The following is a 25,805-nucleotide window of genomic DNA, read 5'->3' on the forward strand; positions in this document are numbered from 1 at the left end:
AACTGTGTAAAATTCCACTTCCTTGAGAACAAATCACTGTCCTGTATGTCCCCACCTCTCTGCAGAAGGACAATTACTCAGTTAGCCCAAGTCCAGGGTTGATTATGAAGTATGCAGGCAATGATTTATACTATGTTATCCTTTAAAAAATAGCCAGGGCTGGGCACGGTGGCTCATGCCTGTAATCCCAGCACTTTGAGAGGCCGAGGCAGGCAGATCACGAGGTCAAGAGATCAAGACCATCCTGGCCATGATGGAACCCTGTCTCTACTAAAAATACAAAAAAATTAGCTGGGTGTGGTGGCATGCACCTGTGGTCCCAGATACTTGGGAGGCTGAGGCGGAAGAATCACTTGAACCCAGAAGCTGGAGGTTGCAGTGAGCCGAGATTGCACCGCTGCATTCCAGTCTGATGAAAGAACAAGACTCTGTGTCAAAAAAAAAAAAAAAAAAAAAAAAAAAAAAGTCAGGGCCAGGCTTGGTGGCTCATGCCTGTAATCCCGGCACTTTGGAAGGACAAGACAGGTGGCTTATGAGGTCAAGAGATCAAGACCATCCTGGCTAACATGGTGAAACCCCGTCTCTACTAAAAATACAAAAAATTAGCCAGGTGTGGTGGTGGGTGCCAGTAGTCCCAGCTACTCAGAAGGCTGCTGCAGGAGAATCGCTTGAACCTGGGAGGCAGAGGTGGCAGTGAGCTGAGATCACACCATTGCACTCCAGCCTAGGGGACACAGCAAGACTCTGTCTCAAAAAAAAATAAAAAATAAAAAAAATAAAAAATAAAAAACAAGGCTGTACACTCCCCAAAAGCAGGGACATAAAAAGATATTTGCACACCCATGTTCATAGCAGCCCTATTCACAGTAGCCAAGGGCTGGAAGAAACCCAAGTGTTCACTGATGGACAAACAAAGAAATAAAATGTGATGTATGCAGACGACAGGGTATTATTATTCAGCCTTGAAAAGGGAGGAAATTCTGACACATACTACACATGGAGGAACCTTGAAAACACGCTTAGTGAAATAAGCCATACTAAAGGACAAACATGGTATGATTCCACTTATATGAGGTTCTGGAGTAGTTAAATTCATAGAGACAGAAAGTAGAATGGGAGTTATCGGGGGCTAGGGTGAGGGGTATGGGAGTCAGTTTCACGGGGATGTAGTTTCAGCCTGGGAAGATGAGAAAGTTCTGGAGATGGATGGTGGCAATAGTTGCACAACAATGTGAATGGCTGACACTGAACTGTGCACTTAAAATGGTTCATTTTATGTTATGTCTACTTTCCCACAAAAATAAAAATAAAAGTTTAAAGAAAGTGTTATCTTCAGACAATGGGCTGGCCAGTATCTTAATTAACTTAAACATGGAGGGCAGAGCACTGTGAAGAGAACCTGGATCAGGCAGCAGAAAGCACTGACTGTCCCCTCTCCCTCAGTCACACACCTCTTTGACTTCTCTCATGTTCAAGGCAGGACACGTCAAGCTCTTAGGTCCTGGCCTTGTGTAAATATGTTTTCTCCCTTTGTGCCGCCACCCAGTCCCCAGCATCATGCGCCAGGCCCCAGGATGGACTGCAGACCAGTGCCACAGTCTCAATGTTTCATGACTACTTATTATTGGTCACCTACTGAGTGCCAGGCTCCAAGGAAACAACAGTGCAAAAAGTGTTGTCCTTGCTCTTTAGAGTTTGGGGCAGGCCTAAGAAAGGATGACACAGAGGGGTAAAGAGCTATGGCAGCAGACACACAGAAGGTGCTGTGACGTAGTGCCTGGGCCGGCCCTAGCCAGGCCGGGAAGACCTGAAGGGATGAGTCTGGAGGGGAGCGGAGAGGAGAGTTGTTTGTGTTAGAAAACACAGCATGTGTGAAGGGTTAAAAGTGTGGGGAAGGCTCAAGGGAGGCTTCCAGGAGGAAGACCCGTAACTGGCTGAACACTGAGTTAGAATGGGTGTGAGGACACACCCTGTACCCATGCCACAGAGTGGAATGTTAATCAGGACTAGCCTTAAAATGCAATTAAAATGTTAACTCAGGCTCGGCGTGGTGGCTCACACCTGTAATCCCAGCACTTTGGGAGGCTGAGGTGGGCAAATCCCCTGAGGTTAGGAGTTTGAGACCAGCCTGACCAACATGGAGAAACCCTGTCTCTACTAAAAATACAAAATGAGCTAGGTGTGGAGGTGCATGCCCGTAATCATAGCTACTCCAGGAGGCTGAGACAGGAGAATTGCTTGAACCTGGGAGGCAGAGGTTGCAGTGAGCTGAGATCATGCTGTTGCACTCCAGCCTGGGCAACAAGAGTGAAACTCCGTCTCACAAAAAAAATTTTTTTAACTTAATCAAACCTTATTTGGGGCTTTTGGTTGATGCTATTGTTGTTAGAAATACTCTGATCAGCCAGGCGCGGTGGCTCAAGCCTGTAATCCCAGCACTTTGGGAGGCCGAGGCGGGTGGATCACGAGGTCAAGAGATCGAGACTGTCCTGGTCAACATGGTGAAACCCCGTGTCTACCAAAAATACAAAAAATTAGCTGGGCATGGTGGTGTATGCCTGTAATCCCAGCTACTCAGGAGGCTGAGGCAGGAGAATTGCCTGAACCCAGGAGGCGGAGGTTGCGGTGAGCCAAGATCGCGCCATTGCACTCCAGCCTGGGTAACAAGAGTGAAACTCCGTCTCAAAAAAAAAAAAAAAAAAAGAAATACCCTTATCAAGGATCACAGCCTTTCAGAAGAGGAGGACCAAATTCCTGGGCCTGGCTCTGCAGGGGACAGGGAGGGGAGAAGAGGAGGGAGGGCTGTTAAAGTTTCAACCTTTCAAAACCACCTATGGGTGGGCATGAAGTCTATGGGCTACCGGCCAGTCCTCGATTAACAGGTGTTAAGTTATGGATAAGCACAGAGGGAGTAGGGTCAATCCTATCAGTCATTCGTACATTAGTGTGAACTGCTTTCATCTCTTAGCTAAAATTAGCTGCCCAGATTATTTTGGTTTTGGAAAGTAGGAATAGAGAGGAAATTTTGAAAAAGAGGTCATTTGAGAGCACCCGGGAAGCACACATAAATGAGGAGATGTCAAATAGCTGGGGACAATATGAGGCCAAAGGAGGAGGAATTCTGAAAGTGAGGGCACACGGCAGATAAGCGTGTCAGAGGCCCAGGTGGTGAGCTGGGGGCACAAAGACCGCCATTGGCCAGGGCTGCCCTCGGTCATTTTCCGTGAGCTTCCACACCTCTGTTTTAGAGGTCTAGAGTTAATGGCTGGGAGACTGCAGATGCTCGTATAATGCATTGCAGTTGTTGGTTACATGACTGTCCTCTGAGCTCTACTGGGAGCTCTTTGCAGAAAAGGGCTCAGATTAAATGCATATCTCAAAGCACACACTCTGCTGAGAGGGAGTGTCACATCCATCATTTCCTGTAATCCCCACAAAGCTTGATGCTATAGGTGTCATCTCCTCCTTGGAAATTAGGTTCCTGGGAGCTAATTCCCAAGGTTCCTCAGTGAAGAGGCGGCAGTGCTAGGGTTCAAACCCAGTTCTCCTGCATCTGAGCCCAGCGCTCATCACCCGCGCTTCTGTTCCCTGGATCTTCAGTCACTGACAGCCTGCGGTAGGAAAGCTCTGTTCCTCTGCTGAGTGAACACTGGCTCCTTCCACAATCACTCAGGCTTTGAGGGTAGGCTGGCTGGGAGACTTTGAAAAAGCCTAAGTTTAAAATAAATTTTTAATGGTTTGTTCCCCAAGTTCTGAGACTGCTTTTGCAGAATCTAAAGGAACCAGTTTCCCTTGCTCTTGTGTACAACTGCTCTTGGGCTCACTGTAAAACCAGGCAGAGGGAGGACTTGCAGTAATGCGTCTCCTTCCAGCTCTCCTCTTCGGCTCAGTCATTTCAGTAGCCATCATGATAAATGCATCATTTATGCAGAACATTTGGGGGCTTCGAATTTCTAAACTGTTAGCCTAATAAAAGCTCACCATCAGTTGTTTAACCTGCTTTCAGAGGAATGCAGTTCGCCTCAGGATGACACAGGCACACAAGCAGAGACATGCTTCCTGATCAAGTGCAGAGTGGCTCGCAAACTTGAAGCCCTGGGAAACCCTGCAAAAAGTACCAAGCTCTTCCTATGTTTAAATGTGGTGGAAATGCCCACCTACATTTCTTTCTTTTTTTTTTTTTGAGATGGAGTTTTGCTCTTGTTACCCAGGCTGGAGTGCAATGGCGCGATCTCGGCTCACCGCAACCTCCTCCTCCTGGTTCAGGCAATTCTCCTGCTTCAGCCTCCTGAGTAGCTGGAATTAAAGGCACGCACCACCATGCTCAGCTAATTTTTTGTATTTTTAGTAGAGACGGGGTTTCACCATGTTGACCAGGATGGTCTCGATCTCTTGACCTCATGATCCACCCGCCTCGGCCTCCCAAAGTGCTGGGATTACAGGCGTGAGCCACCGCGCCCAGCCTTCTTTGCGCTTTTTAAGGCTTTTAGCCAGGAGTGGGTAAATCAGGAGGCCCGGCCTTCCTTCTCCCGCTAACTCATCCCTGTTGGAAAATTCTTCCCCAGTGGCCTCCGGAACCTCATGAAGGGAACATAGAATTCTACAGGGCAGGTTCCATCAGAAAATAATTCTCCTTGGCCGGACACGGTGGCTCACACCTGTAAACCCAGCACTTCAGGAGACCAAGGCAGATGAATCACAAGGTCAGGAGTTTGAGACCAGCCTGGCCAACATGGCGAAACCCTGTCTCTACTAAACATACAAAAAAACTAGCTGGGTGTGGTGGCATTTGCCTGTAATCTCAGCTACTTGGGAGGTTGAGGCAGGAGAGTCACTTGAACCCAGGTGGCAGAGGTTGCAGTGAGCCGAGATCGCATCACTGCACTCCAGCTTGGGTGACAGAGTGAGACTCCGTCTCAAAAAAAAAAAAAAAAAAAAAAAAGAAAAAGAAAAAGAAAGAAAGAAAATAATTCCCCTCCTTGGCTTGAAACCCTACAAGCTGGGGCTTTGTGGCTCTTTGCAATTAGCTGTGGGCCGGATGACAGCAGAGCCCCACCCGTTTTGTTTGAGGTTTTGCTCAAAAGCCTCGTCCAGGTCATTCTTACAGAAAGGAGGAAGGATAAAGAGGTCTCCATCAAGCTTTCATGCACAAGAGATGCCTACAAAGAGGTGGGAGGGCCTGGCTGTCAAAGCCACTCTCACGTGCTGCAGGGACAGGAGGAAACTCCTCAGAACAGCTGCTAAGTCACCCATGGGACACAAACAGCAGCTGACTGGTTGTGCCACCTCCAGGTAGCTTCTCCCTGCCCAAATGGCACTATCACCATTCCCACAGCCCCCTTAGCAGCCCTAGGGAGTGAGTGCTGGAAGCTATGAGGCCATGACTCCCTAGGGCCAGGGATCCTTATCCCTAACAAATAGTAACCCCCTCCCCACATTCCTCCCTTCACTCCTGCTTCCTACCCCAAAAATTTTGAAAAGAAAAAGAAGGAAATTTGACTTATAAATAAGTCAAGACTTTTCACTGGCTGCCCTGATTCTGCCAATCAACTTTTAAATATTAGAACAGAGGGGTAGCCGGCAGTGGAAGGACTGACAATGTTCAGCTTGTAATGTGCATAGCATTCTGTGCATAATCACCACAGGCTGGAAACAACCCAGTGCCTATCACTGCCCGAGAGAAACACAGTGTGGTCCACCCAGGCAGTGGAATATGGCTCAGCAACAACCAGGAACAACTTTCAATGCACACAGTATCATGCACGAATCCAGGGACGGGACCGACGCAGCGGACCACAGGATTCCTTCATATGATCTGCCAGAATAGGCAAAACCAAGCTGTAGGGATAGATATTAATGCAGTGGTTGCCTAAGGGATGGGCTGACCAGAGATGGGCAGAGTGGAATTCACTAGGGTGAGGGAAATACCTTAGATGGGCAGATATATGAGCCAAAGCTTACTAAGCTATACACTTAACATCTGTCCATTTTACTATGCAGTCATTTGCCTCCACTTTAAAAAAAGTCTGTGAAAGCCAGGCATGGTGGCTCATGCCTGTAATCCCAGTACTTTGGGAGGCTGAGGCGGGTGAATCACCTGAGGTCAGGAGTTTGAGACCAGCCTGGCCAACATGGTAAAACTTTGTCTCTACTAAAAATACAAAATTAGCCAGGTGTAGTGGTGGGCGCCTGTAATCCCAGCTACCTGGGAGGCTGAGACAGGAGAATCGCTTGAACCCAGGAGGTGGAGATTGCAGTGAGCTGAGATCACACCACTGCACTCTAGACTGGGCGACAGAGGGAAACACTGTTAAAAAAAAAAAAAAAAGTCTGTGAGGTTATTTAAAATGGGCCCCAAAGCCAGGGCAGAAATATCTGATGGATTGCGAGGAGCATCAGTTTTTTGTTCCTCCAACAGCACAAGGTCAGGCAACAGAAGGGACGCACGACGGGTGTGGACAATCCACCACCAAAATAACCCCAATGCCTGGACTCACCTCCAGAGAGGAGGCATTTGTTCCTACGCTCCCTTGTGCTTAGGAAGTAGATCTCTAGGCCAAGAGCTCAGAACAGAGATGTGAATGATTCATACAGATGCTATTTCAAGGCCTGAGGTTCTTAACAGGTGTGCCATGGGCTGCCTGTCAGTTTCCAACAGAAGCCGCTCTGTCACTATATCAAAGACAAGCAGAATAGCCCTGACCCATCCACACTGCTCCACAGAAGCCCGGGCAGAGAACCCAGGCAACAAGGGCACCGGGAGTGGCTGCTGGCAGTGAAGGCCCATGCTGGAAGTCCCCTCCCCAGAGGAACAGTGTGCAGGGGCTAGGATTCAGGCTGCTGGGGTCCAAATCTCAGCTCCAACAGGTGGCTTAGCTTCGCTATTGGCCACAGAGAAGCCCACTTCTCGACGCTGTCAGGATTCAGCCATGGCATCTGTAAAACACTCAGCCCAGTCAACCTGCAGCAATGAAATCTTTCTTCCCTCCCTTCCCCACGTCTTCCTTCCGTTTCTTTCTACTTCCCCTCTCTTCCACCATCCCTGTTCTCCTTCCCCTCTCCTTCTCTCCCCTTTCCCCCTTTCCTTTCCCTCCTCCTCCCCTGTGACAGGTACCTACACTCCCCTACCTGTTCCCAGCTACCTCTCCTTACAGTGGTGGAACCTGCCCTTCCCTCTATTACCTGCTGGATTCTGAACATGGCAGCCAACTCCCATAGAAGCCCTGGCAGCTGCCTTCGCTTACACTTCTCTCATTTACGACAGACAAACTGGAGGGAAAGCCCGACTCTCACAGAATTGATGTCAGAACACACTCAGCCTGTGCTCCAGAGATGCAACTGCCTCCCTTCTCCATGAATGGACCCTGCAGTGGGTTGAACTGTATCCACCCTGCCCCTAACAAGACATGCTGGAATCTGAACCCTAGAACCTCAAAATGTGACCTTGTTTAGAAATAGGGTTTTTACAAAGATGAGTAGGTTAAAGTAAGGTCTCTAGGGTGGGCCCTAATCCAACATGACTGCTGTCCTTATAAGGAGAGATGAGGACCCACACATACAGAGCGAGGACCACGTGGAGACAGGGAGAAGATGCCATCTGCAAGTCAAGGAGAGACAACTCAGGAGAAACTGACCCTGTCCACTGCTGGATCTAGGACTTCCAACTTCCAAGACTATAACACAATACAGTTCTGTGGTATTTGTTATACAGCCCAGCAAGCGAATACAGCAAGAGAGTGAAGCCAGGGCAGAGGCTGACCTACATGAGAGCTAGGAAGAAATAGAGGTTACAGCCCATCCTATCTCTGAACTTTCAGAGTCATCTATACTTCCGGGTTTTTTTCTGGGGTTTTTAATTTAATTTTTTTTTTAATTTATTTTTTTAATTTTGAGACGGAGTCTTGCTCTGGAGTGCAGTGGCGTGATATCAGCTCCCTGCAACCTCCGCCTCCTGGGTTCAAGCGATTCGCCTGCCTCTGCCTCCTGAGTAGCAGGGATTACAGGTGTCTGCCACCATGCCTGGCTGTTTTCTGTATTCTTAGTAGAGATGGGGTTTCACCATGTTAGCCAGGCTGCTCTTGAACTCCTGACCTCAGATAATCTGCCCGTTTTGGCCTCCTAAAGTACTGGGATTACAGGCGTGAGCCACCATCCCAGCCACTTCTGTGTTTTTTAAAAGCCAATTTGATGCAGGGTTTTCTGCTACTTGCAGCATCCGAACTGACCCCCCAAGCTTTCAAACCCTTCACAGTCTTGTGCTATTCTCTCCTCCTAACTGAAATAAATGTCTCCTCCCACTCTTTCCCATCTCAGGGCTCACTCCCAGCGATTCCCAGCTTACTCTCTCCCTGTCTCCATGCGCAGCGCAACCCTCTGCCAGCCTGACTCTCTTGGCCCCGCCTCTGGCTCCTGGGACCACCTGTTCTCCAGGCACACTCACAGATCCATCCTCCCTAACTCCTGCTGCTCCCAGCACAGGGCTGTGCCAAAGTAGCCGCTCAATAAACATCTGAACATTACACACTGCTCAGGATGTGCCTGATGCGATATTTTCCCCACATAATTTTGACTATGAGATTGGGTCCTGTGTTTGCTATATCGATTCAAACAGATCGCGAAAGAAAGGCTGCTGCGTGTCCCCGCTTCCCAGTACTCAAGGAGAAAATCCCTTCTGGAGACGTAAAAACCGCCTCTCAGTAAGATGATCCATAGATCCTCAGTCTGTAAATTCCCTGGTAACCTTCTGCCTGTCAAAGATTATTTCAGATTCCCCAAAACTGCTATTAGAAATGAGATTCATCATCAAAGTTGCTCTTGGCTTGTCTCACCACTCTCCTCTTGGTCCCTTACCTAAGACTCGGCCCAAAAAGAACTAGAGTTATAAATGATGAACAATAAGAAGGCAAATGAGAAATGAATTAAACAGAGAAACCACTGCTAATACTTAAAACACACCATTAGCAGACACATAAAACAAACAAACAAAAAAACCCCAAAACAAAACCAAGCCACACATACAGAAATCCCCTCATTGTCTTGATGATATCCAGTTTTGACAAGTTTTTTCTTATGGGACTTCCCAGAAAAAGATTACAAATAAGTCTTCTCTTAAAATGAAATAATAATTTTTAAAACCCACTCTGGAACTTACTAGATTTTTTTTATCTATTTATTTTTATTTTTTATTTTTTTTTAAGACAGAGTTTCTGGCTAGGTGCGGTGGCTCACGCCTGCAATCCCAGCACTTTGGGAGGCCAAGGCAGGTGGATCACCTGAGGTCAGGAGTTTGAGACCAGCCTGACCAACATGCTGAAACCCCATCTCTACTAAAAATATAAAATCAGCTGGGCGTAGTGGTGGGTGCCTGTAATCCCAGCTACTTGGGAGGCTGAGGGAGGAGAGTCGCTTGAATTCAGGAGGTGCAGCTGTGGTCATCTGAGATCACACCACTGCACTCCCACCTGAGAAACAAAAGCAAAAATCCGTCTCAAAAAAAAAAGTGGCACCATCTCAGCTCACCACAACCTCTGCCTCCCGGTTTCAAACGATTCTCCTGCCTCAGCTCCGGAGCAGCTGGGGTTACAGCATGTGCCACCACTCCCAGCTAATTTTTCGAAAAGATTTTGATGACTCCAGGAAGTAGGGTTCCAGAAACCAGTAAGCCTCGGACAGGCCCCTGTGAGAACCCATTACCTTCTTGCATTTAGCTCCCTCTGGTCCAGTGGAACATCTTTGCTGCCTGCTTGTAAGCAGCTCTGGGAGTCAGACATGGATCCTTGCCAGGACGCCCAGCTAAGTCTCCCCTGCCACTACCGTTGACAGCCCTGCACTAAAAGCACCAAGATCAAGAACACACACAAAGGAAAACAACACTATCCAGTCCAGGGCCAAGCGAGCGGGACAAGCAGATGGTGCTGTGAGCATCTAAGCAGGGCCCATCCTGCTGGGGATGGAGTCGCTCTGGTTACCTGGGGGGGCCCCTGGCCAGCAGTCCAGCTAATACCCAGCACTTTCACTTTTGGAGCTGGCAAAGTCACGAGGTGCCAGCCTCGGCACAGGTAGCAGATGTTTTGCTAGGACTAGATGATCCATCAGGCTCACTGCCCGGGCCCCAGGGAGGGAGCCAGCCATATCTGCTACTCAGCAAACGTAAACAGTGCTTACGTTCAGTTCTGGCCTCCAGTACTTGGTGTCTACGTCCCACGGGAGAGCTCCAGTTTCCCACTGCTGACAACACTATAAAGCCACCGTAATGGGAATTAATTATGAAAAAGGCCAGTTTGAATTAGAGACATTTTGAAAATAAGTACCTTTTACTTCCAAAGAACATTTCCTTTTCTAGTAATTAACGGTTATTCTGAGCAGAGGTAAAAAGGACCTACTTCAAGGAGTGACTTCGTCATTAGCAGTATTCATTCCTGCATAAATACACTATGGCCCTTTTTCCAAATGTGCTTTCCTAGGCGGGCTAAACCTGCCCACTGCCCCCCCTCCGCCCACCGCTGAGCTTTGTTTATCCCATAACAAGCTCAGCAAACCCTTTCTTCACAGAGGGCAGGGAACCCTGGCTGCTTAGTGGGAATTCCCAGCAGGATGAAACACCCTCGGCCTGACCACCCATGTTCTCCCACACTGTGGGACAGAGAAGAGCAGAGGTCCCACTGCCCCGTCCCACGGGCCTGGCCCTCCATTGCATGTGGTCAGGAAATACAATGCATGTCTTTATTAGTCTAGACCAGGGTTTCTCCAGTTTGACGTATCTGGTGCTGGACCGTCCTTCGCGATGTGGATGGCTCTGTACGCTGTAGGATGTTTAGCAGTTCCCCTGCCTCTACCCACCAGATACCGGTAGCATCCTCCCTCCATGCCCCTATAGGCGTGACTATGAAAAATGTCTCCAGACATTGCCAAATGTCCTATGGGAGCAAAAATCACATGTGGACATTGTCCAGATAACTTCTTTTAAACAATGGATGCCGGGGTCCCACGGGCATTTCCCAAAGTTCCCCAGGGCGCCTCTAAATGTACTGCGGCCATTCCAGCCCTGAACTCAGATGGGCCAGTTCCATGTGAAGGAAAGGCCCTGTGACCTAGAGTTCTGAACAGCAGTGGCTTAAAGACAGAATCGACTCCAGAGCCCAGTAGGATCCGCCCAAGTGTGATTAGCTGCCATTTCACATGAGCTACATAACTCTTCTTAATCTTCAACAGCTCACTGAAATGTGACTTTAGGTTTGAGCTGACTTATGAATCTGTCCTCTTCTTTTTATTCTTGTCATCCTAGAATTAAACCATCCAGTCTCACCCAGATGAGAGCAAAGCCCTTTCACTGCCTCCTTACTGGCACCATGCAGGAAGTGTTTATTAAGTACCTGCTAGGCCCAGGAGCTGAGGATATTTATTTGGGCCAGGACAGCAGGGTTGGGAAATGGGAAGGGAGGAAGAGGGAACCAAGAAGGTCTGCAGGAGGCAACAGGATGGAGGGGTGGACTCCAGGCTGAAAGAAGAACATGGGGGAAGACAGAGCATTTTGGGGGAAATAAACAAATTGGGGGGTGGAGCTGAGGGTCCCTGTGGGGAAGATCGGGATAGAAGCAGACAGGGCCCTTGAACACCACCACCCAGGCCCAACTTCATCTTAAAGGTCATGGAGAGCCACAGAGGATCGGAAGCAGGGGAGTGATAAAGAGCCGCTCAGCTACAGTATCCCGAGACCAAAACACTGGGATTTAGGGAAAAGGCATAGATAAGATCAGGTGCCATAGGAGAGGGCCAGTCCAGCAGGTTACGGAATGCACAGGCCCAGGGCTTTAGGGAACATCCTGGGTGCTGATACAGATCAGAGCTGCCCCACTCAGGGTGCGTGCTAGAGCTCTGTCATCAGCTGCACTGTCTCCTCAAAGCTCATGCGCTGAAGCTCTAACCCCCAGGACCTCAGAATGGGACTGGGTTTCAAGAGTGGGCTTTTAAAGAGGGTATTAAGGTAAAATGCAGCCATTAGGGTGGGCCCTGATCCAATTTAACTGGGGTCCTTATAAGAAGAGGAGATGAGGATGCAGACACATGAGGATGCAGACACACACAGAGGGAGGCCGTGTGAGGACAGAGTGAGAAGACAGCCAAGGAGAGAGGCCTCAGGAGAAACCAACCCTGCTGAACCTTGGTCTTGAACTTCCAGCCTCCAGAACTGTGAGGAAATACATCTCTGCTATTGAAGCTGCCCATATGTGGTACTCTGCAGCCCTAGCAACTTACCCAGGGAGGCCAAGTGAAATCTTTGAACAGTTCTGTGGGGTCTGGCATCAGGCAAAGCTGACAGCCACCTGCAGGGCAGAGACCATGTGCTGCTGGGCTGGGCCTTGAGGAGGCAGAGGCACTGGGCATTGGGCAGAGGAGATGCTTTGCAGGAGCTCAGACATGTCAAGAGGAAGAGGGCTGTGGCCCCTGGGTAGCACAGACCGTGTTTTGTAATGAGGGCTCTATTTTTTTTGACACGGAGTTTCACTCTTGTTACCCAGGCTGGAGTGCAATGGTGCGATCTCGGCTCTCCGCAACCTCCGCCTCCTGGGTTCAGGCAATTCTCCTGCCTCAGCCTCCTGAGTAGCTGGGATTACAGGCACGAGCCACCATGCCCAGCTAATTTTTTGTATTTTTAGTAGAGACAGGGTTTCACCATGTTGACCAGGATGGTCTCGATCTCTTGACTTCGTGATCCACCCACCTCGGCCTCCCAAAGTGCTGGGATTACAGGCTTGAGCCACCGCACCCGGCAATGAGGGCTCTTTAAGGTGGCTTTCAAGAGGGACTGAATAACTTGGGTGTGTCCTGGGGGTACAGCGCCTCAGGGGCTGGCTTGAGGGGCTATGGACAGACCCCTTGGGTGGACACAAGCCCCTCTCTCTTGGATTTCTCCCAACAAGTCCTAAAATCTTGTTCTTTTATCATTTCCCTGCTTACAAAGTTCAGAAGACTCATTGTCTACCGGTGGAAAAAAATTCAACCTATGCCCAAGGCTGATTCCTTGCAGGGTCAGGAGCCATGTCCTCCTCTAGGCTGCGTCCTCTCTGCACCCTGCACATGTCCCTTCCCTGCCGTCATCAGCTCCTCACAGAAGAGGTCCTCTCTCCAGCCTTTCCACTGCTCAGACCCAAGCCCTCCTTGGGGATGGCTCAAATGCCACCACCCCCTGGGCTTCCCTGCCCACTGGTGGTAGCAACTCCTCTGCACCTCATCCTGTTCTTGGGCCAGAGCACCCCACAGTGTACCGCACCTGCCTTCCTGGGGTGTGCTTAGTTCACCCCCACACCCTCAGCTCCTGTGTCCTGCCCTGCTCGACCTGTGCCACACGCCAGGGATGTTCAATTTCCCAGCTGCCTCCAGCTACACCAGGAGCTCCCTTCTCCAGGGTAGACATGATCTTCTCCCCGTCTGTAACACTAGCCCAGGGCAGATGTTCTGAGAGGAAGACCAGGGACACCACGCAAGCATCTGCAGCATCACCTCTGAAGGGGAAGGCAGGGGAGGCATGCAGGGATTGTCCAGAACTATCTTCGAGAAGGAGGACGCCACCCAAGTTCCCAGCCGCACGTGCACCATAGCCAGGGGGTGGAAGTGACCCAAGTGTCTGCTGATGGGTGAACAGAGAAACAGAATATGGCGCAGGCACACAATGGAGTATTCCTTAGTCTAAGGCAGGAAGGAAATGCTTACACATGCTACCATAAGGATAAGCCTTGAAGACATCACACTAAATGACATAAACCAGTCACAAAAGGAAAAATACTGTATTATTCTACTTATAGGAGGTACCTGGAGTAAGCAAATTCATGGAGATGGAAGATAGCATGGGGTTGCCAGGGGCTGGAGGGTGGGGAATGGGGAGCTGGGGTTTCGTGGGGACAGTTTCAGTCTGGGAAGATGGAATAGTCCTGGAGATGTATGCTGGTGCCAGCTGCACAACAATGAGAAATTACCTAATGCCACAGAACTTTACAGTGAAAAATGGCTAAAACAGTATATTTTATAATTTGTAGTTTTACCACAGTTACAAATAAATACTTTTTTTTTTTTTTAAAGAGTAGGACAAAGACTATCCACTTACTGTAGATGCTAAAGTATATCCATTTGAGAACAGTGGAGTTCCTCAACACGTAGCAATCAAGGGCGCCCAATTTGTAAAGCATCTTGTAAACAAGTGCAAGAGACAGCTTTTCATCTTATCTGGGAGGAAACGCTCCATAACACAAATTACGATGCTAAGAGCATAACCTGTCCATAATTCAATATGACCACTGGGATGCTTGTGGTTGTTTTAAGCTGGCATTATCTCCTTTGCACATATTTCTAAAATGATTCTAAGAAACAAAGCACGACTGTTAGCTAGTTGAATTAAATTGTATAAAGGACTCACCCTCCTCCTCCCCACTTTATCAAAACAAAACAAAGCAAAACACCTGATAAACACTTAACTAGCATTCCTATGACTTCACATCCTTAACCACACATCGCTGTGACTCAGCTCTTTCGTTCTCTGTTCAGATTAAAGTGAGCCCTCTTCCATTTGAAAATGCCGCTCTTTAAGTTCAGACAGTAACCATTAACTTTGAAAGGGCAGTGTTTTCAAATGGAGGAGGGCTCCCTGGCTCCTTCATGCCGCTGCGCATCTTGAACTAACCAAACATCCTAAACCAAACTGGTTAGGGCTTTGTGAAGCTGTTCCCTGGGAAAAGCAGGCCCTCAAAAAGTGTGCGTTGCTTTTTGCCGAAAGAAATCTAGAAAAAGATTTAAAATACAACGAAGGAGGGGCAGAGAAGTTAATTGAAAAATAAGGAAGACAGACGGGGAAGCTTGAGGAAGCCCTTGCCCAGCTCTGCAGTGGTGACCACACGCTTTGTCAACAAGGGACCCTGCATTTTTCTTGTCCACGGGGACCTGTGAATTATGAAGCTGGCCCTGATGAGAAGAAATGTTTGGAAAGCTGGAGACTGGCCCTGTGTGAATGCCGGGGTGGGAGTGACAGTTGGCAGCACTGTGTTGGTGACTGTCCAACGGCTCCTTCCAAGCTCCCTGGGTGATCTAGAGCTAATATCTAAGGCCATGTTTAATTATTCCTAGAAGAGAAGCCTTAGGAGGTGTGTTCCTGCTAATTCCACGCTCAGCTCAAGTAGCCAGCAGGTAAGTTACATCCTGAGACTCTGGGAGGGAAAAGAATACTTTGTTTAAAGCATTTAGTGGTTAAATCATCAATGCTCAATTACCCTCAATTAACTGCCAAAAACATCTGCCTATAGCCCCTTCCACCCCAGCTTGAAGAACAGCCAGAACTACATCCTGTCACACCATTTGAAGGAGTCTCCAGCCCTAGGTAACCTCACTCCCTGCTCCAAAACCTTCTTTTCCTCACCCCACACCATGGTGGGCATCAGATTTACACTCAGGAAGCTGGAGGTGGACAGAGAGATGCTGGCCTCTGTGTCGGCATTTTTTGTATTTTTAGTAGAGACAAGGTTTCACCATGTTGACCAGATTGGTCTCGATCTCTTGACCTCGCGATCTACCTGCCTCGGCCTCCCAAAGTGCTGGGATTACAGGCTTGAGCCACTGTGCCCGGCCTAAATTTGTTTTTGTTACTTGTAGCAAAAAGAGTCCCGAGCGAGGTCTGACGGGATACGATCCCATGTAGATGCCACGGGCGGGTGAAGGCTGGCGGTGTCCTTTCACAGCAGTGGTTTATTTTAGAGGAATCCACTTCATGCACTCAACAGCCCCTGCCCTTTCCTAGACAAACAGGCCCTTGTCAATCTCTAGGTCACTTGTGCAGAGGAAGATCTGCTCATCACTAAAGACCAAAAGAATAAAACAAGTAAACCCAGCCTGCAGAAGATCAAGGTTTCTACAACACTGAGATCAAAGTCCATGGCCTCCCATAAAATCTCAGCTGCAGGTGGGAAGGGGCCCCAGCCCTGTCTCCAGTTTTCAACTCGCCCTTAGATTTGCTCTCTAAGCTCCGCTGCTATAGGCTCAAGGTCATCATCAACTCTTCTCTCAAATTCCACTCTCTCTGATCCATATTTTCACGCAGCACACCCAAGCCAAGCTTTCAAACACAAGAAGCTCATCTTGCACTAAATGGCATAAACTCAAGATTTCTGGCCTGAGAACTCCAGAAGGCAGTGATGTGCGGGGCAGAGCCCCACTCTCCTGGCCTCGGGGCCTTGGCTACCCAAGAAGGTTCCCTCCTTTCTGATCCTGGCCTCTCTAAGCTCTGTGGCCTGGTGACCTGTTTTGTTTTCAGATTGGAACTCGCCCTGTGGAGGGTGCTTTTTGCTGGTGCTCCTCCCAACCCCCTGGATGCAGGCTTCCTGTCAGAAGGGCACACCTGGCTCTGAACATCATCTGTTTCTGGGCGAAGGCGGCAGACACCTGGCAGCACCCAAGGAATACATAGCCCTTCCAGGTGTGGCTTTCAGCTCCTCCCCCTCAAAGCGCTTCTCAGATGACTCATCCAGCTTGTCCTCACCCCACCTAGGGGAGGAAGAGAGCCACCTGAGGTTTCCAGGGTGGGGGCTGTTTGCCAGGCACGTGGGGATGGGGCATGCTTCCCAGTGTTCTTCCTCTGTCCTCACAACTGCCCTCAAGCTCAAGGTCAGGCAGCGCTGACCCCATTCTACCATTGAGGAAATAGGTGCCGTAATGCTCCCGGAGACAGACCCATGACAAGTGGCAGAGTCAGAGATGCAAGCCAGGCCTGCCAAACTCAAACACTCTTGCCCTTTTCTTTCTTTTTTTTTTTTTTTTTTTTTTTTTTTGCGACAGAGTCATGCTGTGTCACCCAGGCTGGAGTGCAGTGGCACCATCTCGGCCCACTGCAGCATCTGCCTCCCAGGTTCAAGCGATTCTCCTGCCTGAGTCTCCTGAGTAGCTGGGATTACAGGCACGCACCATCAAACCCTGCTAATTTTTGTATTTTTAGCAGAGATGGGGTTTCACCATGTTGTCAGACTGGTCTCAAACCCCTGACCTCAGGTGACCCACCGCCTCAGCTTCCCGAAGTGCTGGGATTACAGGTGTGAGCCACCGCACCCGGCCACTCTTGCCCTTTTCATGACATCAAGTTCAGGTGAGCTCAGACGTTTATGCTGTCGACCTCATAAAGTCAAAGACGTTCAGTAGCGGGGAGAGAGACAGACATCCTACCAACCAAGGTCCAGTGAGGGCTTGGATAAGGGACAGCTGGTTGCCATCTTTCAGATGGAGACTGAGCTGGCCTGAGGGATGAGCAGGAACCAAGGGGCTGATGGAAGGAGGGGAGGGGCTCAGAAAAGTGGAGTAGCGTGAGCAAGGCACCGAGGCAGTGAGACAGGTTGGGCTGGGAACTATGAACATACACAAGATACCACCTACGACAAGGGGTGGGAGGGGAGGAGAGGAAAGGGGCATGGAGCTCAGGCCTTGCTGGGTGCCGCAGTAATGGGGAGCCACAGAAGGCTTCAAGCAGGGAAGCGATGTGGGCAGGTTTCCATCTTATTTCTGTCTCTGAGGCCTGTGGTGTTAAGAGCAGCAAGACAAGATGGGGGGCTGACTAGCAGGGCTAAGAAGGTAGACAATAGAGACATTTGCCCAGAGAGGTGTTGTATAGAAGCCCACCCATGCAAAGCCACAGCAGAACTGTCCAGAGACCCAAACATACAACAACCACAATTCTCAAGCACAACAGGAGGATCACCTCTGAAAGGCCAGTGCCAGAGAGAAGTCACAAAGGGTGGGAGCCCCTGACAGCCCTTCCCGGTCCCTCTCCCCTGGTGAGGGCCACTCTGGGGCAGAGGGCAAAGATAACTTGATTCAAACCCTAATAGGTTGGTGGCTTTGAACAAGCCAATGTCCCTCCAGCTCAGCCTTCTCATCTAAACTGAAGGCTTTGACTACATGATCATATTAAACATGGCCACGCCCAGGACAATCTTTTACCTAGATTAGGCAGTTAGCAAAGGCAAAGCCGGCTGAACTTGAAGGTGAATTCTAGCCCTATGGTTTCACATATCTGGGTCTTTCAGCTGTGTGGAAATTTACTTAGTATCCTCCCTTGTTGAGTAGGAGGGTAAGAGAAAATGCCAGAACACTCCAAAGGGCCCATGTTTTCTATGGACAGCATCGGGAACAGACTCAGACCCCCTTGCCTGGCTTCTAAACTTCCCGTAGGACTTCCTACCATTCATCCCCAGCACCCCTGCGTGGGCCAGTATGTCTGCTTCACAAACAGGCCCAGTTTCTTCCAGAGCCTCAGGTCAGGCTGCCTCTCCCTGTCAAAAGTGCTCTTCTCTCCCTTCTGCCTAGGGGTGGCTGCAGAAACCAGTCTCCATTGCATGTGCAGTGTTTGGGCTCTTCTCACTCCACATGCCCTCCACTGACGCCCTCCATTCCCAAGGCCTCACATCAGCTGGCTAAGGGCATCTCCTTGGTATCTCCTGAGAGTGTCTGCCTCCCCATCAGCACTGGGATAACTCAGCATCTTCTACAGGCCTTGCTGGCTTTCTCTGGTGTATTCAGCACAGCCTCCCCACCACACAAGATCTCCCTGCAGCCAGAGAGGTCTTTGCAAAAATATGAATTCTGACTGTATCATATTGCCGATCCCACTGTATATTCTTTGATGGCTTTCTTTTGCTCTGAAATTAGAGGAAAAGTTCTTAGCATGGTTTATAAGCCATCATCATCCCCCATTCCTGTATCAATTGCTATCAATTCCAGGCTCTGCACACCACAGGGCCTTTGCAAATGCTGTTTGCTCTCTCTGGAAAACACACACCTCCCTCCTCTTTTGCCTCTCTCTCCACCTCCTACTCAAATCTCATCTCATCTCAGATGTCAGTTTCTCACATAGACCAGTCTGTCTGGGTCAAGGTTTTGTTGTTGTTCTAGTCTCTCAATTCCCTTTCTTTCCACACACTTAACTCAGTTTGTAATTAAAAGATTATTTGATTAGCTAGGGTGTGCCTTCCCCAGAAGTCTCTAAGCTCTATGGAAGCTGAGCTGTCTACTTTCATATATCATTGTGTCCCCAACACATAGCACAATGCTCGGCTCAGAACAGGCACTCAAATCCATGAAAAGGAGGAGAGAGGGAAGAATTTCTCTCTCTCTTTTTTTTTTTTTTTTTTGTTGTTGTTGTTGTTGTTGAGATAGAGTCTCTGTCACCAGGCTGGAATACAGGGGCTCAATCTTGGCTCACTGTAACCTCTGCCTCCCAGGTTCAAGTGATTCTCTTGCCTCAGTCTCCTGAGTAGCTGGGATTACAGGAGCCTGCCACCATTCCTAGCTAATTTTTCTATTTTTAGTAAAGACAGGGTTTCACCATGTTGGTCAGGCTGGCATTGAACTCCTGACCCCAGGTGATCTACCCTGCTTGGCCTCCCAAAGTGTTGGGATTACAGGTGTGAGCCACCATACCTAGCCAAAAATTTCTTTTCAAAGTGGCCCAGGGTGACACTCATTAGTGTGATAAATATTTAACAACTGGCTCTATGAAGAAAAAAATCCACACCCTGATCCATACTGTTTGCCAGTTCCCATGGTATAAATGCTCCCACTGTGGTGAATTTCAAGCTGCCAGCATGACACCACTGAATGCAAAGTTGGATAGACTCATGCAGTGGGTTCAGCATCAATAGAAGCCAAGCTGGCTCCCACATACCACCAGTTTGTGGCAAAAGACAAAGATTCAGAAAGTCCAACATGTCTTTAAATGACACCAACTTTTGACTCAGTCCTCCCTTGGACTAAAGGCCAAAATGAAGGCAAACTGCAAAAAATGCTACTGACAGAGATGGAGAGGGAGCCATTTGCGGATGTTTCAGAACAGGAAGATGAAGAGGGAGACCTAGGACCTGGGAAGACTTCTGTCTCCCAAAAGGAGGTGGAAATGCTGTTTAACAGCTGGTTAGCCTCTAATCCTTGCATTAATAAAGGCCACTGCCAAATTAAATGTTTAGGACATTGTTATGAGCAAGTCAAACATGCTCAGAACATGAAATGGTGGTTATATCCTCTGACCTTTGTAGTAATTTATCCTAATAGCTCAGTAAAAGCAAAGCAAAAATCTCCAACCCAAAAATAAAGAATAAGATCATAAAAATATTAGCAGAAGGCCAGGCGCAGTGGCTCACACCTGTAATCCCAGCACTTTGGGAGACTGAGGCAGGCAGATCACCTGAGGTCGGAAGTTCGAGACCAGCCTGACCAACATGGAGAAACCCCACCTCTACTAAAAATACAAATTTAGCCAGATGTGGTGGCACATGCCTGTAATCCTAGCTACTCAGGAGGCTGAGGCAGGAGAATTGCTTAAACCCAGGAGGCAGAGGTTGCGGTGAGCCAAGATTGCGCCAGTGCACTCCAGCCCGGCGACAGAGCAAGACTCCACCTCAAAAACAAAACAAAAACAAAAAAACATTAGAAGAAAACATAGAATTTCCCCCCAGTCTTCCAGGAGTTTTTCCAAGACTTAAATCTAATATAAGAAAGCATAAAAAGCACTGATTCATACAACTCTAACCAAACCATAAGTTTCTGCATAACAAAGATATCACATAAAAAATTTAAAAAACAAACAGCAGGAAAATGGTTGCAAGTCATTCAGAAGGATTAATTTACATCACGCATAAAGTGCACCTATAAATACATAAGAAAATAATGCTCCCCACAGCATATACGCACACATAAAGGCAAAGGAAATGAAGAGATAGTTCAAAGAATAGGAAATATGGATGGCTCAAAAACTTTCAAAAAGATGTTTAACTTCCTTCATAATAAGAGAAGTGTGAATCACAACAACCACCAAATATAAGTTTTCGCACATCAGACTAGAAAATATGTAAACATTTGATAACCCCCTGGGTCAGAGAGGGTGTAGGGAACAGGTCCACAAACATTAGCAGTAGACATCGCTCAGATTTCTACAGAGAACACTCTCATAGTACCTATCAACGTAAAAGTGCAGCCCACTTTGACGCTCCCACTTCTAAAAATTTCTTGCACATGTGCAAATGTCTGTGCATGCCAAGATTTCACTACATATTGTGAATATAGCAGCGAAGACTGGAAACAAACTCAATGCTTCCTGAGTAAGTGATTAAATAAATGTCAGCCCAGTCTAACAATGGAATACTACGCAGACATAAAAAGGCAACACACACACACACACCACACACACACACACACACACACACACACACACACACACCAGTGTTTAGAATACACTAGTGTTTCTGAGACAAAATATATAAATGAAAGTAGAACACTTCTGGAAGGATATGTGAGAAACTGGTAACAACGATTGCTTCTCAAGAGGGAAACCGGGAGCAAAGACAGAAAGAAATGTTACTTTCACTCTATGAATTCTGTACCATGTACATGTATTACCTATTATAATCAATTTTTAAAAATAGATATGCCTAGAGATGTGCACTGTTGTTGCATATACTAGACAAAAGCCACCACTGGGATGACCTCATGGTAGTCAGTTCAGTATTAGAAAAAGAATTTAAGACATTTTAACGAACTGGCAAAAATGTTACGCATTTAAAGTGTTTTGGAACAACTGGACAAATTCTTTTGATAAGATGTCAAGAGAAAATAGCAGATTCCATTAGATGAACATTTTTATTAGAACTATAAAAGCAGGTATGTATGTAAGACATTTCAAAAGTGTCAGGCATTGCAACAGGTATGTGTGTAAGGCATTTCAAAAAAGCTATATGGTAACTAGTATCATAGAATTGTGGGCTATTTTTAAAAGTGTTACTGTTGCAATGATATAATTATTTCTAGTCTTAATTAAATTGTAGTAATGTTTCTTTAAATAACTTCTAGTCTTTAGCCCTAGAATAAGGATACAAATTACTTCCCAGGATATTTAAGCAACTTTCAGGATAAATGTCAGAAATCTTTGCAAATTCATGACAACAGAAGAAATACTATCAAAAGATTGGAGCTGGACAAATAGCCTGTACTTCAAATACAGAAAAAGACAGGGCTTGGGCAGGTCAGCTGGCATGGATTATTGGCAAAATTCTAGAGATTAGTCAAGAAAGTGACAAGTATTAGAAACCAACAGATTCACTCAGAACAATGTAGGATACACTGTGTAAAGTATTATTTTTTTTTTGAGACAGAGTCTCACTCTGTCGCCCAGCCTGGAGTGTAGTGGAGTCATCTTGTTCACTGCAACCTCCTCCTTCCAAGCTGGAGCAATTTTCCTGCCTCAGCCTCCCTAGTAGCTGGGATTAGAGGTGTGTGCTAATTTTTGTATTTTTAGTAGAGATGGGGTTTCACCATGTTGGCCAGGCTGGTCTCGAACTCCTGATCTCAAATGATCCTCCTACCTAGTCCTCCCAAAGTACTGGGATTACAGGCATGAGCCACCTCACACAGCCAGTGCAAATGATTAAGAGCAATATTTGCAAGTCCATGGAGTTTTTTTTTTTTTTTTTTTTTTTTAACTTTGTTGACTAAAATCTCAGAAGTATCTGAGAATTTGGGCTGCGCAGGGAATGCTGGTGTGGGAGAGGGAAGCAACTGAGCTGAGCTGCAGGCCTGTTTGTCCTTAGATCCCCAAACCTTGCTGTCTATGTGACTTGGAAGGAATTTGATTCTTCTTTTCTGCAAAGCACTGACAATACCTTTTACAGAGCTGGGAGAGAAAATGCAGTGCTTATGAAAATCATCAGAAAGTTGAACACAGATGGTCCCTGACTTAAAACGGTTCGAGTTGATGATTTTTCGACTTGATGATGGTGTGAATACAATATGCATTCAATCGAAACCGTATCAGTAAGGGCTGCTTTATTCACCAGAAATGAAAAACACAATGGTTGCATGAGTATTCGAAGTATACAACCATTGTGTTTTTCAATTTCAGTACAGTATTCCATAAGTTACACGAGATATTCAAGACATTATAAGATAGGCTTTGTGTGAGAAGATTCTGCTCAACTGTGGGCTAATGTGAGTGTTCCGAGCACATTTAAGGTAGGCTGGGATAAGCCAGCATATTCAATAGGTTAGGTGTATTAAATGCGTTTTCAACTTTCAATATTTCCAAGGGGTGAGGGGTTTATCTGGACACAAGACACAACCCCATCCTAAGGAGAGGAACATCTGTACCTGGTTCTTGTGTAGAACGCACGGCACACTCAAATGTGTGTTCACTGACTGAAAATCCATGATTACCACTTGCTATGAGGCTGGCTGGTGGCTCACACCTGTAATCCTAACATGCTGGGAAGCCAAGGCAGGAGGACTGCTCAAGGCCAGGAGTTCAAGACCAGCCTGGGCAATATAGAGACATCCCATCTCTATATAAAAATAAAAATAAAAATTAGCCAGGTGTAGTGGTACATGCCTGTAGTCCCAGCTACCCAGGAGGCTGAGGTAGAAATATCACTTAAGCCTGGGAGGTGAAGTCTAAAGTAAGTGAGCTGTGATCATACCACTGTACTCCAGCCTGGGCAACAGAGCCAGAACCTGTCTCCAAAAAAAAAAAAAAAAAAAAAGAAAGAAAGAAAGAAAATACTGGAGACTGGCCTTGGGTTATTATTCAAAGAAAATAATGTATATAAAATATTTCATAAACTATAAAGGGCTACACAAAAGCAAAGTATATTATTATTGTCATTATTTTGAAGGCATTGCAGATTCTGCAATGCAAATTCTGGTATAGATAACAAGGACCAACACAAAAAAATAAAAACAAAAACAATCCTAACAGGAGAGATCGAGAAACTCAAAATTATTAAGATGAAACCTAAGTCATGGCCATGCTACATGAGCCTAGAACTGAGAAAATGCTGACTTAATCCACCACTCCCAGGAAGACGATGTGGGGGGTTTGGCGATCTTGATCTGGAGACAGAAGCACGTCACGTCTAGTTAAAGCCTAAGGCATCAACTCTAGGTTGTAGGAGATGAAGGACAGTATCCATCAGTCCCCTCTTTGGGTTCCAACACACACGGCCTGGCTGGATTGCATTCCGGGTGCCATGTGTAAGGGACACACATGCCAAGCAGAGGGGTAAGTATGGCAAATTTTTGCATGTATGGAATTGCTTAAGTACTGTTGATTTTTCAGCCAGGAAAGAAGCTATTTATTTAAGAAAGAGAAATTATTCTGAGGAACAAGCAGCACAAATAGGCATGAGTTAACCTGAGTTTTATTTACCAAAAAGTGTGCCTCTCTGCAAGGAAGAGCAGCTATGGAATGGGCTGCCTCATTAACAAAGCACTCCCTTCCCATCGATGGAAATGTTCAAACTAGGATGGGTAACTTCATGTCAGGGATATCATGCAGAAGGGGAGAGAGGATTGTCAGCCCTGAGATCCCTTTTAACTACAGTAACCTGGGATTCTAACTGGCTTGACAGTTTTGCATGCAGAGGTGGGTGCTCGGATATCAGCAGCCACACGAGAAGGAGGTCCAGAACTGTGCCTGGTGGCTCTTCTGTCTTCCTCTCCCTATCTGGCACCTAGGGACAAAATAGTGCATAGATTGTAGGGGCACACACATGCTAAAGGATAAATACGGGATACATACTGAAGACAGCATGAGGATTATTTGCAAGGGCACACTCATGGAATGGAGCGGGAAAGAGGCACAAAAGACAGCTTCTCAGACACTAAGCTTTTATCTGCTGACAGAAGGCAAAGGCTCCTTCCACTTCTGCTTCTGCCTGGGACACAGGCTGACAGGCACCTGGCCCCTAGAACTCCAGCACTCATAATAGTATACATCCCACATTTGTGCTTCTGATAAGGTATTCAACATACACAGCAGCATAGAAAAAGTCTGCCTTCCAACGTGCCAAAATGTGCTTGAAAAGCTCTTTGAAGCATTTGTTTTGTGCTTGAAACACACAGAACACTGGGAAAGCAGTCCTTTATTTAGATCTTTTTTGTCTGTGAAAATCAATACGTCCTTTCTAGGCTTTACTGTATAAGAAAATGTGTCTCTAATTATTGTTCCCAGGTTTTCCCTCTCAGTCTGGCCCAGAAACTGCAACATGTCATCAAGCGTTGCCCAAAACATGCCACACACATGAGTGCTGTCTGTGCCCCTCTCGAGTGCTAATTTAGAAAAACTGCCCAGCTCTCCAGTATGCTTCCATAGTCTGCTTTTAAAAACTATTTTTGTTCTCTCCTCCCACCATGCATGGCTGAGTGTGAATAGCTGTTTCCTGGGTCCTCACTGCCAAGGTAATGGCACTCTATCCCACCTCATCACTTTCAAGTTCACCTCTGCTTTGACCCCAGGACACAGCACTCTTCACACATACTCACTTTGATCATTATTCTCCCTGTGCTCCAGAAAGGGACTTAAAATACTTAACAATGTTGCCAAATCCTCAGTCTGTCAGACACACACAATGATTTAAATAGTCATTGTTCTTAATTTTTCTGTGCTGCTAAACTGAAAAAGAAAATTGTCCTCCGTGAAGGGAAAACAGTCACAAAAACACCTTTAGAAAGCAGGGGGGAAGGTCGGTGGGATCAAGATGAACCCAGCTTAGAAGGACCTTCCCCATTACCTCGTAGGGCAGAAGTGGCAGCCCAGCCAGCCAGTTCCCACAGGACAAAGCATTTCTGGCCAGGTTGGTACGAGATTAAAACAATGATTATGGTGATGTAAGAGTTTCATCTTACACATCCATGAGCTACAACTGCTTACCAATGCACATGGGGGGAGGAGGTAACATGCACACTGACTATTTGAAACTGTCCAATTTCGTACTCACGTTTAGACAAAGCGTTTAAAA

The 25,805-nt window shown here is 47.2% G+C and overlaps 1 protein-coding gene across 4 annotated transcripts in view; it reads right to left on the bottom strand.

Annotated features, from left to right (window-relative positions):
• Positions 1-25,805, bottom strand: part of SLC22A23 (solute carrier family 22 member 23) — a 192,890-nt gene that overhangs the window by 164,896 nt on the left and 2,189 nt on the right. The gene's annotated exons all lie outside the window — the stretch shown is intronic.

This window comes from Saimiri boliviensis, chromosome 4 (assembly GCF_048565385.1).
Source record: "Saimiri boliviensis isolate mSaiBol1 chromosome 4, mSaiBol1.pri, whole genome shotgun sequence".
Taxonomy (NCBI): Eukaryota; Metazoa; Chordata; class Mammalia; order Primates; family Cebidae; genus Saimiri; species Saimiri boliviensis.